This window comes from Marmota marmota, unplaced genomic scaffold (genome assembly GCF_001458135.2).
Source record: "Marmota marmota marmota unplaced genomic scaffold, marMar, whole genome shotgun sequence".
Lineage (NCBI taxonomy): Eukaryota > Metazoa > Chordata > Mammalia > Rodentia > Sciuridae > Marmota > Marmota marmota.
Window position 1 is genome coordinate 50,579 of NW_025999924.1, and position 14,515 is coordinate 65,093.

A 14,515-nucleotide genomic window follows, 5' to 3' on the forward strand; every position below is an offset into this window, starting at 1 on the left:
TCTTTCTCTTATTAAATAATTGTTTAATATGCAAATAGTCACCTTGAAAATACTATTTTATGAAAAGTAAACAAAATAAATGACAAATAACTTAGAGGAGGAAAAGTTTATTTTGAGCTCATGGTCTCAAAGATTTGTTCATTCAATGGTCAGCCAACTGGATTGCACTGTCAAGGCAGAACATCAAGGTGTTAGCAGGTAGTGGAGGAGAGCTGCTCAGCTCTTGGCAGAGAGGGTGGGGTATAAACCCCAAGGGCATCTCCCAGTAACCTACTTCCTCCTACCAAGCTTCACCTGCCTATAGTTACCACCCAGTAGTCCCTTTAAATAAGGAATCCATCAAGTGGGTTAGTCTACTGATGAGGTTATAGCTCTCATATTTGTCAAAGCCTCACCTCTGAACCTTGCTATATTGGGGATCATGTTTCTAAATCATGAGCTTCAGGGGTGGGGGAAGGGAAATTTCTAGATCCAAATCATAATATACTTTATACTTTCCTAGAGTTAAATTTATAGCAATTTTGATGAACATAATAGGCATTTGAAGTATACAATTTAGTGATTTATTTTTTCTGAGAGTTGTGTTGTGTACCTGTTAAAGCCATGATCACAAGATATTTCAATCACCCCCCCAAATATCCTTGTATCTACTATTCTTTTGCTTCAGCAACTGTCAATCTGCATTATGCACATTAGTCCACATGATCTACAATTTGATGTGATACATAGATGCCAGTCAAGAGTAAATACTGTACTTCTTGGATGAATCTCATTCTTTATACAAGTGCTTGTGTGTATGAGTAATTCACTGGCTTTTACTGTATCATTTCATATATACTTTTTTATCCAATTGCCTGTTAATGAACATTTGGGTTATTTTTTGTTATCGTGAATCAAATTACTATGAACATTCATGTGCAAGTCTTGGTGTAGACATGTTTTTATTTCCTTTTGAGTAACTTATAGATGTCTTAGTTGTATGCTAAATCTATGGTTAAATTTTTACAAAAATGCCAAACAATTTTCTAAGTGTGAAAAATTTTATATTTTACAGTGATATGAGTGTTCCAGTTTCTGCATATCTTTATTTGTGCATGTCAGTGATTAGTTTATTCTAGTGAGTGTGAGTTTGGTACATTTCCTTGACTCACAATATTGTGTATTTTTTAATGGGCTCATTTGCTATCTATGTATATCCTTTGTGAAAATGTATTCAAGTCTTTTGTGTGTTTTTCTGAGGGGTGTTCCTTGTAAATAGTAAGATTTATTTATATATTATGGATGGAAGCCTATTATATCAGATATGTGCATCATAAATATTTCTTGCCAGTTTAGCTTGCATTTTTGTTAAATATTTCAAAGATTACATGCTTTTAAATTTCATAGTCAAAATTATGTATTTTTTTGTTTCAGTTTATACTTCTAGTGCCCTGAGAAATCTTTCCTAAGCCAAGGTCTCTAATAGTTTACTTTTGTTTACCTTTTCAGAGTCCACTGGTTGTTGCTTTTAAATTTTGTCTAAAATTTTAACTTGTAATTGTCGGAGAAATGGCCTTTCTTCATCTTGAATGTGTATCTTTTAATAATATCTTTGAGACACCAAAGACAACTGAGAAAGAAATGTGCTTGGGGGAAGAATCTGTTTTTACTTAATTGAGGTCATCTTGTTAGAGAATGGAATTTGCAGATGTTTTAGAAGTGTCTGGGAATAATTTAACTGGGAAGCAGTTCATAATAAAGTTACAGATTTGGATTTAATTTAATAGGGCCTCACTTTTTCTTGCCTGAATTATTACCTAGTAACATTTGACATCTAAAAGAGCTCATTGATTTCTTCTGGTCAGTTACAATAGTAGTATAAAATTTATAATTAAGTCTAAGTTTGCATGTCCCATTTCTTTCTCGGGTTGCCCAGTACTGAAACCATAACCTTTTTTTGTTTTGTTTTTTGTAACAGGTATTGAACCCAGGAATGCTTAACCACTGATCCATAACCCCTAGGCTTTTTTTATATTTTTGATTTAGAGACAGGGCCTCACTAAATTGCTGAGACTCCTTGAACTCATGATCCTCCTGCCTCAGCCTCCTGAGCTGCTGGGATTATAGATGTGTGCTACCACATGCAGCTGAAACCATAACCTTCTATAAAAAATGCTCAGGGGGCAAATAAAGAGGTAGCTTCCTCCCATTTAAGATAGCATTTCAGCACCAGGGATTGCCACATCTTCTAAAGCATTTGAGGTGCAAAGACAGACTATGGGACTATGGGACATTGGTATTCTTCGGATGTAAATTTGGGAATTTGTGTCCAGAAATCTACCTCATTTCCAAAATACTTCAGAGACTCTTACTACTTCTAAGCAGGCAGAAGGATTTCATGTGTATGGTTACCAGATCTAAAAAACTACTGCATGTTCTAAGAGCATCAATTTATAAAGAATGGTTTTTGATTGTCATTCTGATGTGAGGGGTATAGATTACATAAGAATCTGTTTCTAAGAATGAAAATATTTGGAGTCTCCAATTTCTTTTTTATGCAGGCACACATACAGTTTTGTCATTGTGATACAATGTGGAAGGAGTATGAGAATAATGCTACTCTGATCAGTTTTCTAGATCTGTTACTTTCCCCACTACACAAAATATCTATAAGTTTTATTTATTTGAGGTTTGAAGAAATATCCCATAGATACCACTTTTAAGTCATTTTAATCCAAAGGGAATTCTATATGTGCTAATAACATAATTTTCAAATGATGGCTTTTGATTTAAGTTCCTTTTGGAAGTTTTTAGTGACTAGAAAAATGAATGAACTATAGACCTCCTATAATACTTCGCAAGACAATGAGAAATGCTTTGACTACTTGATCGTGGTTCTCCCATAGTATGACTCTTTTCTTCCTTGAAGATCAATATAAAAACTTCTGCAGTCATGAGTTTCACGATCTGTTTTTGATTATTCACAAGTAAAGAGACAGGTTGATTCCCAGATGGAAGAGCTTCACAAACGCCATATTGTAGCTTAGATAAAAAAAAAAAAAATCAAAGCAAATATGTAATGGATTCTTTTTCAGCCGTGACCAATGTTACTCCAACAGAAATAGGTATGTCATACATTTGTATGGCAAGAAATTCTAATCCAGTGAAATGTAAAGGGCTTCTAAACTAAATAAACACTTTGTACTAGGTTTTCACTTTTAAAGTGGCCAGGTTTCTCAATGCATCATTATCTGTTTTGCTGGCTGGAAGGAATACATTACCCTGAAAATCACATATGTTCTATCAATGCCAACCACATGGTAAAGCAAAGAAAGTTTCCTGGAATAACCCTGGAAGGATGAATTTTCTGCCCTTTTTCTATAGCCCTTCAGACATGATCTAGATCCAGAGAGCTTCACTGGTGAGCTACATGAAATTAAATGAAGAAATAATTTCCATATGCACAAACTTGGATAGAGTAGGAAATAAACAGTATGATAGCAAATCTAAAAGAATAGCACAAGAAATATAAACTATAAGTCACATGTGTGAATATAGAGGCAAAAAAAAATCCTCAACAAAACAACATAACCTGGTTAAATATGAATCATTATAACCAATTTGGATTCATTTCAGGAAAGCAAAATTTGTATGTTTTAAAGTACAAAGTTGATTGTGATTCACCACATTAGTAGATTAAAGGAGAAACATAGAACAATTTTAACAGATAAGGAAAAGCATTTGACTAAATCCAACATCATTCATTTAAAAAACACTCATGGAAACTAGTATAAAAGGGAGCCTTAATCATGATGAAATACCCCTCCTTTGTCTTTGGAAAATTACCACTGTTAGCTTCTAGGATGACAGTTTCTGATAATAGAAGTTGGCTTCTATTAATTACAGTAGAGAAGAGAATACAGATGTGCAGTATTGAAAGAGCTGAATTTTGGGCCTGTTCCTACAACTTCTACTTATAAGCTTAATGTCCATTGCTTCTCCTTAATATATCAATGTTTCCCAAACTTTAGCATATGTTGGAATTACCTCTCGGTGTGGTCAAACATTGCTTTCTCTCACATTGTGTCCCTGGTTTTATAGTTATGGAGTGAGACCAGAGAAGTTTCATTTCTAGCAAGTTCCAAGTCGACGTGGATGATGAACATCGGTGTACCCAAGTTTTAGAACCAATGGCCTTCGAAGAATGAGTGTGATATTTAGTTTGGAGAGGCAAGATAATGATCCTGGTAACTATTTTTCATTGCCAGTATATGAAAACTATTCAGTTTTAAAATTTTGGTCTTTGTGAAACTTGAGTTCACTCCTATCATCTTTGCTGAAACTCATGGAAAACAGAGCTTGATATAAAAGCTTATTTGCTTATGGCATCAGGGATCACAATCCTAAAGAAGGAATTGAAGGGTGATGCAGTGCAGGATAAGGACAAATACAAGGTGGCTTGTTAGTAAGTCTGTCCAACTGATTGCTTAAGTACATGGAGCTGTTTTCAGTCTGTATTTCAGGACTGTCCATGAAAGGGAGAAATAGAGAAAAGTGCATCAGGCACTGAGTGAAATCCCTTACATTCATTGACTTCTACATGCATGAGTGACAGATATGTTCTGCAATTCCTGAGTACATTGTGTCCCAGAAGTCCTGGGATCATAGGTAAGAAGTACATGGAAGTCTTGAGGAAAAACCTTAAGTTTGTTCCTGTCTGAACTCTACTGGAACCACATAGAAACTGGGGTGAAACAAGGCCCCAGAGTCAGATGAGAACTGGAGAAGTTGATGTATGTTAGCATAAGAAGTATACATTTTGCATCATGCATGGCAGCAAGGAGACTTATTTATATCTGGCTTCCCATTATGGCTGGCATCTAGAGCACATTATGTATGATAGGTGGACAGCCACTCAGGGTGTTGATTCGCTACTGTAAAGGGTTGTTTTGTTTTGTTTTGTTTTTTTGTTTTTGAGGGTCTCAGTATTTAGCCCAGGCTGTCCTTAAACTCCTAAGCTCAAGTGATCCTCTTGGCTAGGACTTTCAATTACCTGGGACTATAGGTGTGTACCACTACACCCAACTGGTTAATGTAATTTTCTTAAAAGTTGAATGATGATCTGCATCCTCTCAAAACAACATGCTCTCACTTTTCCCTAATGTAGGAGCTATATTATTCCTTTAAGATGGATAGAATTAATAGATTATTTAGTGAAGTCCCTGCTGGCCCTGACTGCAAAGATGTGCAAAGACATTTATCCTCCCCTTTCCCAATTGCAGATTTCTTTCACTAAGTCAGCACATTAGTTTTCTTGGAGTAGGACATTCACTTACCCCTGTGAATCAGCAAATGCTATGGGTGATTGCCAATATGGGTTAATAGCAAACTTGAAGCATGATGGTAATCAGCACCAGCATATCTGCAAACTAGTCCTATACTTCTTTTATCAGTTGGTCACAAGGATGTTTTATTTCTTATTTTTTGGACATAAATGACAAATTTATTTCCAAGAATTACAATAAAATTGCCTATTTTTTCAATTTAAATTTTATAATTGACTAAATATTACTTCAAAGGGATTTGTACTTTGTATATTTTGCTACTAATTTACATGAGAGTTAGAATGCAATTTGACTTTATATTTCATGAGTTTTATAATGAGATGTGATGTTAAAAACACATTTAATAAGTGTTGATATATTCAAGTTACACATGATATTAAAACTGATAATTAAATGTTTCTATTGTTATTTTCATCTGGAAGTATAATCAAAACTGATAATGAAATATTGCTATTTTTCCTCTTGAAGTATAATTAAATAATAAGGATGCTTTCATTGACTGTGGCTAATAGATTTCAGAAGAGGCTTTAGACACATGAATGTTAGACTATCCAGAATTCCATATCACCTAACAGGTATGTCAGTTACATTAATAGAGTTGCTTAAACGTGTTGCTGACTGGAAGAAATGGATTGCTATCTGACCTTCTGATATGGGAGATCTAGTACACCAAGCTCATGATGGGCACTTCTGATAACAATGTCACTTGATGTCCTGTAGTCAGGTGCTGATTCTAATACACTCAGTAGCACAACCAATGCTCTTTTTTGATTTTAGGTCTCACACCCTGGTTAGCTACAGCTGTAGGTTTCTCTTACTCTAAGCCTCATTTGACACTGGCAGCTTTCTGAGTCACCAGAAAGGTTCAGAGTTTGATTCTCCATAAAATCAGCTGTGTAATTTATATAATTTTTTTGTTCAGTTTTGTGATAAACTGAAAGTCATAGCATTTTTAAGATTTATCCACTAATAAGTTCCTTCTACTTCTATACTCCCCTTAGTATAGACTAATATTGTGATTTACTTTGCCCAATAGAATGTGGGAGGAGTACTATTTAAGGTTCTCAAACTGATGCTTTCTTAAAGCCTCTGGTACTAGCCAAGCCGCCACCTGGGTAGTGGCAAGTAAAAGACTTATTAACCAGTCAATGAATAGAATGAGGAAATGTCACTAAATTCTGATGGGTTTTGTTATGCAATAATATATAACTTATACAATGTATTTGGTTTTGATGATTATATTAAAATCTCCTTTTACTATTATGTTCCTGTATTTCTACTGTAGTTTCTGCTTTATAAAGAGGTTGCTATGTGAATAATTGCATAGATACTCATAATTATCTGCATTGTGAATATTGTCTTTGACAATATAAAGTGAAGTTTGTAATATTTAATGCTTTTTATATGAATTCTATTTTGATATTTTTATGTAGCATAGATTTAAGTGTGTGGGCTAAACTTAGACTCTTTGTTACCCCATTCATATTCTTTTTTTCTTAATTTTTTATTGTTGGTTGTTCAAAACATTACATAGTTCTTGACATATCATATTTCACACTTTGATTCAAGTGGGTTATGAATTCCCATTTTTACCCCATATACAGATTGCAGAATCATATCAGTTACACATCCATTGATTTACAAGTTCCCATTCATATTCTTAAAGTCTAATTTAAAGATTTATTATATTGTATAATAATAACTTAGTATTTTTANTTTTGCCCTTTGAGTTGAGCTTTTGTTGATCAAATATAACATTTTAAATATAATGTGGAATTGCTTTCATACATACATACATACATACATACATACATACTTTATTTTATCCTACGAACATCAGTGTGACATATTTTTTATCCACAAAAATGGAAGTAGCTAAATTATATCCTCTCTTACATTATTCTTGATATAATACTAATAGCTCTGGAATGTCAATTATATTTTTAAAAATCTTTCCTCCAAATTTTATTATGGGATTTTTTAATCACTCAGAAAATTTGAAAGATTTTGAGTAAACATCCCTATACCTAGTAACTTTTTTTTCTAAAAGTTTTTCTAAAAACTTATCAGGCATCCATTCATCTATTCGTCAATCTTTCACCCAGCTAGCTGTGATTCAATACAATAAGTGACGTCTAATTTTCATTTCCCTTTTTGTTCACACAGTTATGTGTGAATACTCTGAAGACAGTACTGTTTAGTTTTTAATCCCTAAGGTCCTCCTATAAATCTGTTGAATTAGAATTACCTAGGATGATGGCTTGAATATTCTTTTTGAAGAAATATTAATAACTTCTTCAAGTATAGCTAACACGACCTAGCAACATGACCTAGTAAAAGGCAGAGGAGTTACCATCAGAAGGCCATTATTTTAATCCTTCATGAGTTTGGTCAAATGTTGAATTCAAAGCTCCACATGGGACATTCTTACAACAGATTCTCTTACATAGTAGAAAGTAAATAAATGGCATGAGCTATTCATTTAACTGACAGAAACTTTAGCTTTGTTAAGTTTAGCCTTATTGGACTCATTAAGATAAGGAGACAATGAAGATGGTAGGATTTCAGTGTATCATTTTGAATAGAATATTATAGATAACCAAGCAAAAGTAATTGATTAAGAATTCTGAAATCACACACACAAATTCTGAGATGTATATTTTGTCTCCACTCTTCTCAGTACATTCTTTGTTCTGCTTGCCTAGTGATGCAGAAATCTGTGCTGCTGAATGACCAGGGCTCCTACAAATAAGACTCACCACTCATTCATTAACTGGGAACTACTTAGGCTGTTAAAATTGATGTATCTTAGATGTACTGTTAGCTTCTTTCTGGCAAAACCCACAACAGGTAGTTACTTCTCCTTTTTTTACATACAGTGTTCTGAATTCCACCTGTTAATGCTTGGCTTGGTGATCATGGAAAACGTCATTGAATTGCAAATCTTAAAGATACAAGATATAAGTAGTATCAGTATTGACTCATTTCTCAAACTGGAATTTTTCTTTGAAAGAAAGGAACAATATATGCAGAAGGGTTTTAATTAAATTTTTCATATTGGTAGAACAGACAACACAAAATCAGTATTAAAAATTGAAATACAGGGCTGGGATTGTGGATCAGTGGCAGAGGGCTTGCCTCACACATATGAGGCACTGGGTTCAATCCTCAGCACTACAGAAAATAAATAAAAAGGTATTGTGTCCGTCTACAACATATATATATTATATATATATTATATATAATTTAATCTACAACATATATGTTGTATATATAATATATATACATATTGTATTGTCTTTCAATTTTTTAATAAAATATATAACAAGGATCCCCAGTATATATATATAAAATTCAATTCTTAAACTAATCTCTTTTGCTTAAATTAACTGGCCTATTTAAGAATGAGGGTATTGATAGCAATGCAATTTTCAAGGCATGAGAGGAATAACATTCAATCTGACAGCTCTCCAAAGGACCCTAAAACTAATGGACTGCCTCTTAACTCCTAAATCTTGGCAATTTTCTCCCAGAGAGCATTTAAAGATTCAATGAATAGGTAAACTGGGACAGTAAATTAAGAAACAGTAAACATTGAATTAATACTCTCAGGGGGTACAAAACATTTCAAATGCAGTGGTCTACCATGTTGGCAATGAGGAAACTGTAGAACAGATGACAGTGATGGTGAGGATGTGATGGTGAAGTCTGTTAGGAGTTCAAAGAATAGTTTCAATGCTTCAGCAACCCAAATATGATTTTAAACTACGCTTTGGTAATTTTGATTTAATGGAGTTTTCTGAAGGCACCAAAGTATTTTGTAAATTTTCCAAGGATAGAAAATAAAACTACATCAAGCCTCAAACTGTCCTTTGAATATTTCCTCATGTATATATCTTACCCTTTAAATTTCTGGGGTTTGGTTTTCCTTGCTTATTCTTTCAGTGTCACTTCTAACTCTCACAGGCAATATTAAATGAATACATACATGAATATGTGAATCACGGAATTTAAAAACATTTACTTACATACCTACCTTTTTCAATTTCTGTCCTTACAATGTCAAGTCTTGTTCTTTCTACTTTCCTCATTCTATATTTACATTTTTTAAAAAACCTATAAATCCAGTAACCATATTATTTCACTCATTCTGAACATCTTAAAATCTTACATGATATTTCCTCCCAAATGCTATTGACCTGAATCTGAGACTTATTGGAAGATAAGGAGGGAGCCAATCCAATTTGATCTTTTAATTCCTTTATTAGGTGAAGTTTCTCAGATAGGATGAAACTGTTACTCCTGTTTCTGAGGACCATCCCAAGAATAGTTTTCTGCTTTGCACAGAACAGGGCTCTGATTGGGGGCACATTTCCCTTTCCTTATCTGCCCCTCAATCACCACTTCCCCACTACAGGACTGAAATCTGTTTCTTTAGTCACTTTTTTCTCCTTAGGATTCTGAGAGCAGATTTTCTGATATTAAATTTCAGCCTGTTAAAGGTGTTGTAATTTTTTTTTGTGTGTATGGTTTCTTAGGTTTGGGAAGTTGGGATTGCTGACATCATTGTTGACTGTTATTTGTATCCCCAGATCTACATCCAGGAACACAGCAAGTACAGAAGTATGTTGGAAATATAAAAGTGAGATCCTGGGGCTTTAAGAAGAAAAGAGTCTTTCTGTAATAAGAGAAGGTGTTAAGGGTTTGACCTAAAAACATGCTAGTAAGATTGAAAAAATATGATTTAAGACTGTTTAGATTGAACAGTCTTTTCAAACTATTGGAGATAACCAGGGGCCATCTTCAACTCATTGTTATCTCAGCTGTGAGAACAGCTGACACCATTAAATGGAAAAGGGAAGGTAGACAAAGGGAGAAATGGTTGAATTTTCTAGAATATAAGAAAAGAGTTTGGTTTGGAGAAAGGGTTGATTTTACTTGAGTCCTTTTAGAGGAAGATAACTTTAGGACATTAAAAATAAGAGCTCAGAGTTCTTGTCTAGAGATACAGATCCTAACATCACTGTAACAATAAGTATATAGTGTGAAGAAAGAAAACATGTTCTGAGTGTTTTATATAAATTTCTCCATTTGGTCTTCACCACTATCTTTTGTGGAATATAATAATTTTCTTCATTTTAAAATGAAAGATCTCTACCTCAGATTTTGTGCAGTTCTCTTAAGAACACTCATTTTACCTGGTGGTATTAGTGACACTGGGCTGCTACAATATGTTACTGTAGACTGGGTGGCTGAAATAACAGGAGTTCATTCTATCACAATTCTGGAGGCTAGAATTCTGAGATTAGGCTGCCAGCACAGTCAGATTCTGTGAGGTAATTCTTGTGGCTTGCAGATGGGTAGCCTCTCACACTCTTCATGTATCCTTTTCCAGGTATGTGCACACAGACCTCCCTTTCTTCCTCTTCTAAGGTCACCAATGCTATTGGATTAGAACCCTATATTATGAATTCATTTAACCTTAATTTCCTCCTAAAATAATATCTCCAAATACAGTCACATTAAGGTGTAGGGAGCCAACCTGTGAATTGTGGGGCATACAATTTATTCCTTAGTAGTGAGCTTGGGATTTGAAACAGGATAGAATGCAGAAGCCATGCCTTTTACTGATAAACCTGTGATGTAAACTAGTAACTGGCTTTGGTTTTTGAGTTATTAGCCAAAATACTTTGTGAATGTGGGAAAAGCAGGTAGGTGACGGAAAACAGCACAGGTAAAGGGTGGTGGTCCTAAAATTAGGAATACAAACCTTTGTGATAAATAGCTTTTGTCTTTAAGAATGTTACAAGGATATAATACATACAGGCACACAGGCATTCTTTGATTGATACATTCTTGGTATCAAAGCTATTACAGAATGCTCTCAGGTACAAACCACTATCAATGATGTCTTGATGCCTAGATTCTTGTTTTTCAGTCACGTTTCTATTCTTTGTGAAGAGTAGCGTGTCATAGAGATTGGAATCCGTTTTCTCTTGTGCAAAAGAAAAGGTGTATCTGTTGGAAATGTCTACATATATAAAGCAAAGGGATTAAATACTTAAAACCATGATACTTATACAGAAGAATTACCAAAAGCATTGCCTTTAAATTTGCTTCAGACTACTTTTACTACTACATTATCACTTAGTATGTAACTGCAATATAATAGTGAGAAATAAAAATATATTCTACAAATAGCATCTAAATAGATTTTACTGGAGGTCAAGGAGAAAATTTTCTATGAAAAGTAAATTGAGTCTTAAGAGTTTAAAATTTGATAATTTCATAATGTTTAGACCACAGTGATTTTTTTTTCCCCTCCTCCTTCCTTCTCCATTTTTATTTTTTTGGTGGTGTTGTTTTTTTTTTCTTCTGATCAATGTATAATCAGAGTGTCATGCTTGTGGATTAAACAATTCACTTATATTTGCCTCAAATAACTATTATGTGACCTCATGCTCATGTTTAGATTTCGGAAAAATAACCATTATACTAGCTCAAGCTTTAGAGTAGTTTTATAGATAGGTTTCAAAAATCATTAATCTGTCAAATTCTGAAAAATTTCAGGGCTGTGCAATATTCTGACCTTTTTTACAGCTATCCATGTCACCCCATCTATCTACTGCTTCCTTGGCCTTGGATTTTCAATGACCCCTACATCATTAGAATGAAAGTGTGTATATATATATAATACATATATAAACTTTCATTAAGTAATTGGGGTATAAACCAAAACATGAGAAACACAACAAAGAATGAGTAAGCAAATGGCTAGTATTAAACAATTGCTATTTTGCATTCATCTTAATGTGACTTTCCATGTGTGTCTCACCACCTAGTGACTTTGGCACTCTAGTATCTCATAAATATAAATTTTATAACATATATCTTTTTTGGTGTGTTTATGGTCATTATATAATTGTATTTCCTGCAAATTTCACATGGCTTCTTGAATTCTTAATTATTAATCTATGTGATACATGAGTACCTTTTAAGTCTAGAGAATGTATTTTAATTTATTTTTTTCTCAAAGAAAAAACATGTATAATTGAAAATTACTTTCATTATTGCAACATGGAAAAAAATCTTACCACTTCATATTTTTAATGTTTCTATATTCTGCAATACCTATTGGCTCTGTACTTATGTGCTGTTAACTTTGTTATCCCACATACATTAGAAATGAACATGAACTTTAAAGTGTTAATATTTAATGAACTTGAATTTGACCGGCTAGAAAGAAAAATGGGACAAATACATTTTAGCACCAGGGAGAGATTTAGATGTGGTTGGAGAAGAAATGGGACCACCTGAGATCATAGTGCTTCTAAATTGCAGAAATGACCAGGTTAGGTAGAATATGTGATTAAATATCATAGTGAGAAATTGACTCCCTCATATCTTCATTGTGTGGTAAAATTACTTTCCTGCACAATGAAAAATAACCCCATCACCTTGTGGTGATGGCTTTCTTATGAAAAAAGATACAGAATGAGAACAATGAGATGACTGTGGTTTCCCCCCACCCCCCAAAAGAGAAAAAAAATCTTTAGTCTTGGAGAAGGTACAGCAGGGAATTGATAAGTCATCTTCATCTCAAAGTAGCCTTAATGAGTTCATTATATTCTTTACTTGTTTCCCTATTTCTTAAAATCGACTTTGAAATACGGCAGAAGACAAAGTCTATTTCTTGTGTTACACAGATTACTATTTTCTCACTTTTTTTTGGGGGGGGGATTCTTCCTTAGATTATACTGTCATTTATAATAAAAATATATCTTGATATATTTTATTCTTATATAAATCTTATTCTAATTAGGCTTCTAATTAGATGTACACAATGTTAAGTGGTATATTATGTACATAGGAAAGACAGAGAAGGAATCTGACATAGTTTTCCTATTTTTAATTATTTTAATCAGGTATATAAGAGAGCAGAATGCATTTTGATTCATTGTACACACTTGCAGCACAACTTTACATTTCTGTGATTGTACACGATGTAGCGTCACACCATATGTGCAGTCATACATGTACCTGGCATAATGATGTCCATCTCATTCCACCATCTTTCCTGTCCCTATGCACCCTCCCTTCCCTCCCTCCTTTTTACCCAACAAAATTTCCTCCATTTTCCCCATGCCTCTCTCCTTGTTATGGATTGGCATCCACTTATCAGAGAGAACATTTAGTCTTTGGATTTCTGGGACTGGCTTACTTCGCTTAGCATGTTATTCTCCAACTCCATCCATTTACCTGCAAATGCCATGATTTTATTCTTTTAATGCTGAGTAATATTACATTGTGTGTATATACCACAATTTCTTTATCCATTCATCTATTGAAGGGCATGTAGGTTGCTTCCACAGTTAGCTATTGTGAATTGTACTGCTGTAAACATTGATGTGGCTGCATTACTATAGTATGCTGTTTTTAAGTCTTTAGGTTATGGACCAAGGAGTGGTATAGCTGGGTCAAATGGTGGTTCCATTCCAAGTTGTATAAGGAATCTCCATATTGCTTTCCAGATTGGTTGCACCAATTTACAGTCGCACCAGCAATGTATGAGTATGCTTTTCCCCCCCACATCCTTGCCAACACTTATTGTTGCTTGTATTCTTGATAATTGCCATTCTCACTGGAGTGAGATGAAATTGTAGGGTAGTTTTGATTTGCATGTCTCTAATTACTAGATGTTGAACATTTTTTAATATTGATCGAATGTATGTGTCTGTTTAGTTCCTTAGCCAATTTATTCATTGGGTAGTTTATTTTTTGGTGTTAAGTTTTTTTAATTCTTTATATATCCTGGAGGTTAGTGCTCTGACATGTGTGTGGCAAAAATTTGCTCCCAAAATGTAGGCTTCCTGTTCACTTCATTGATTGATTCTTTTGCTGAGAAGTTTTTCAGTTTGAATCTATCTCATTTATTCTTCATTTTATTTCTTGTGCTTTAGGAGTCTTGTTAAGGAATTTGGGGCTAAATCTGATGTAACGAAGATTTGGCCTACTTTTTCCTCTATTAGGCACAGGGTCTCTGGTCTAATTCCTAGGTTCTTGATCCACTTTTAGTTGAATTTTGTGCATGGTGAGATTGAAGTTTATTTTCATTTTGCTGCATATGGATTTCCAGTTTTCCTAGCACCTTTGTTGAAGAGGCTATCTTTTCTCCACTGTTTTCGGCACCT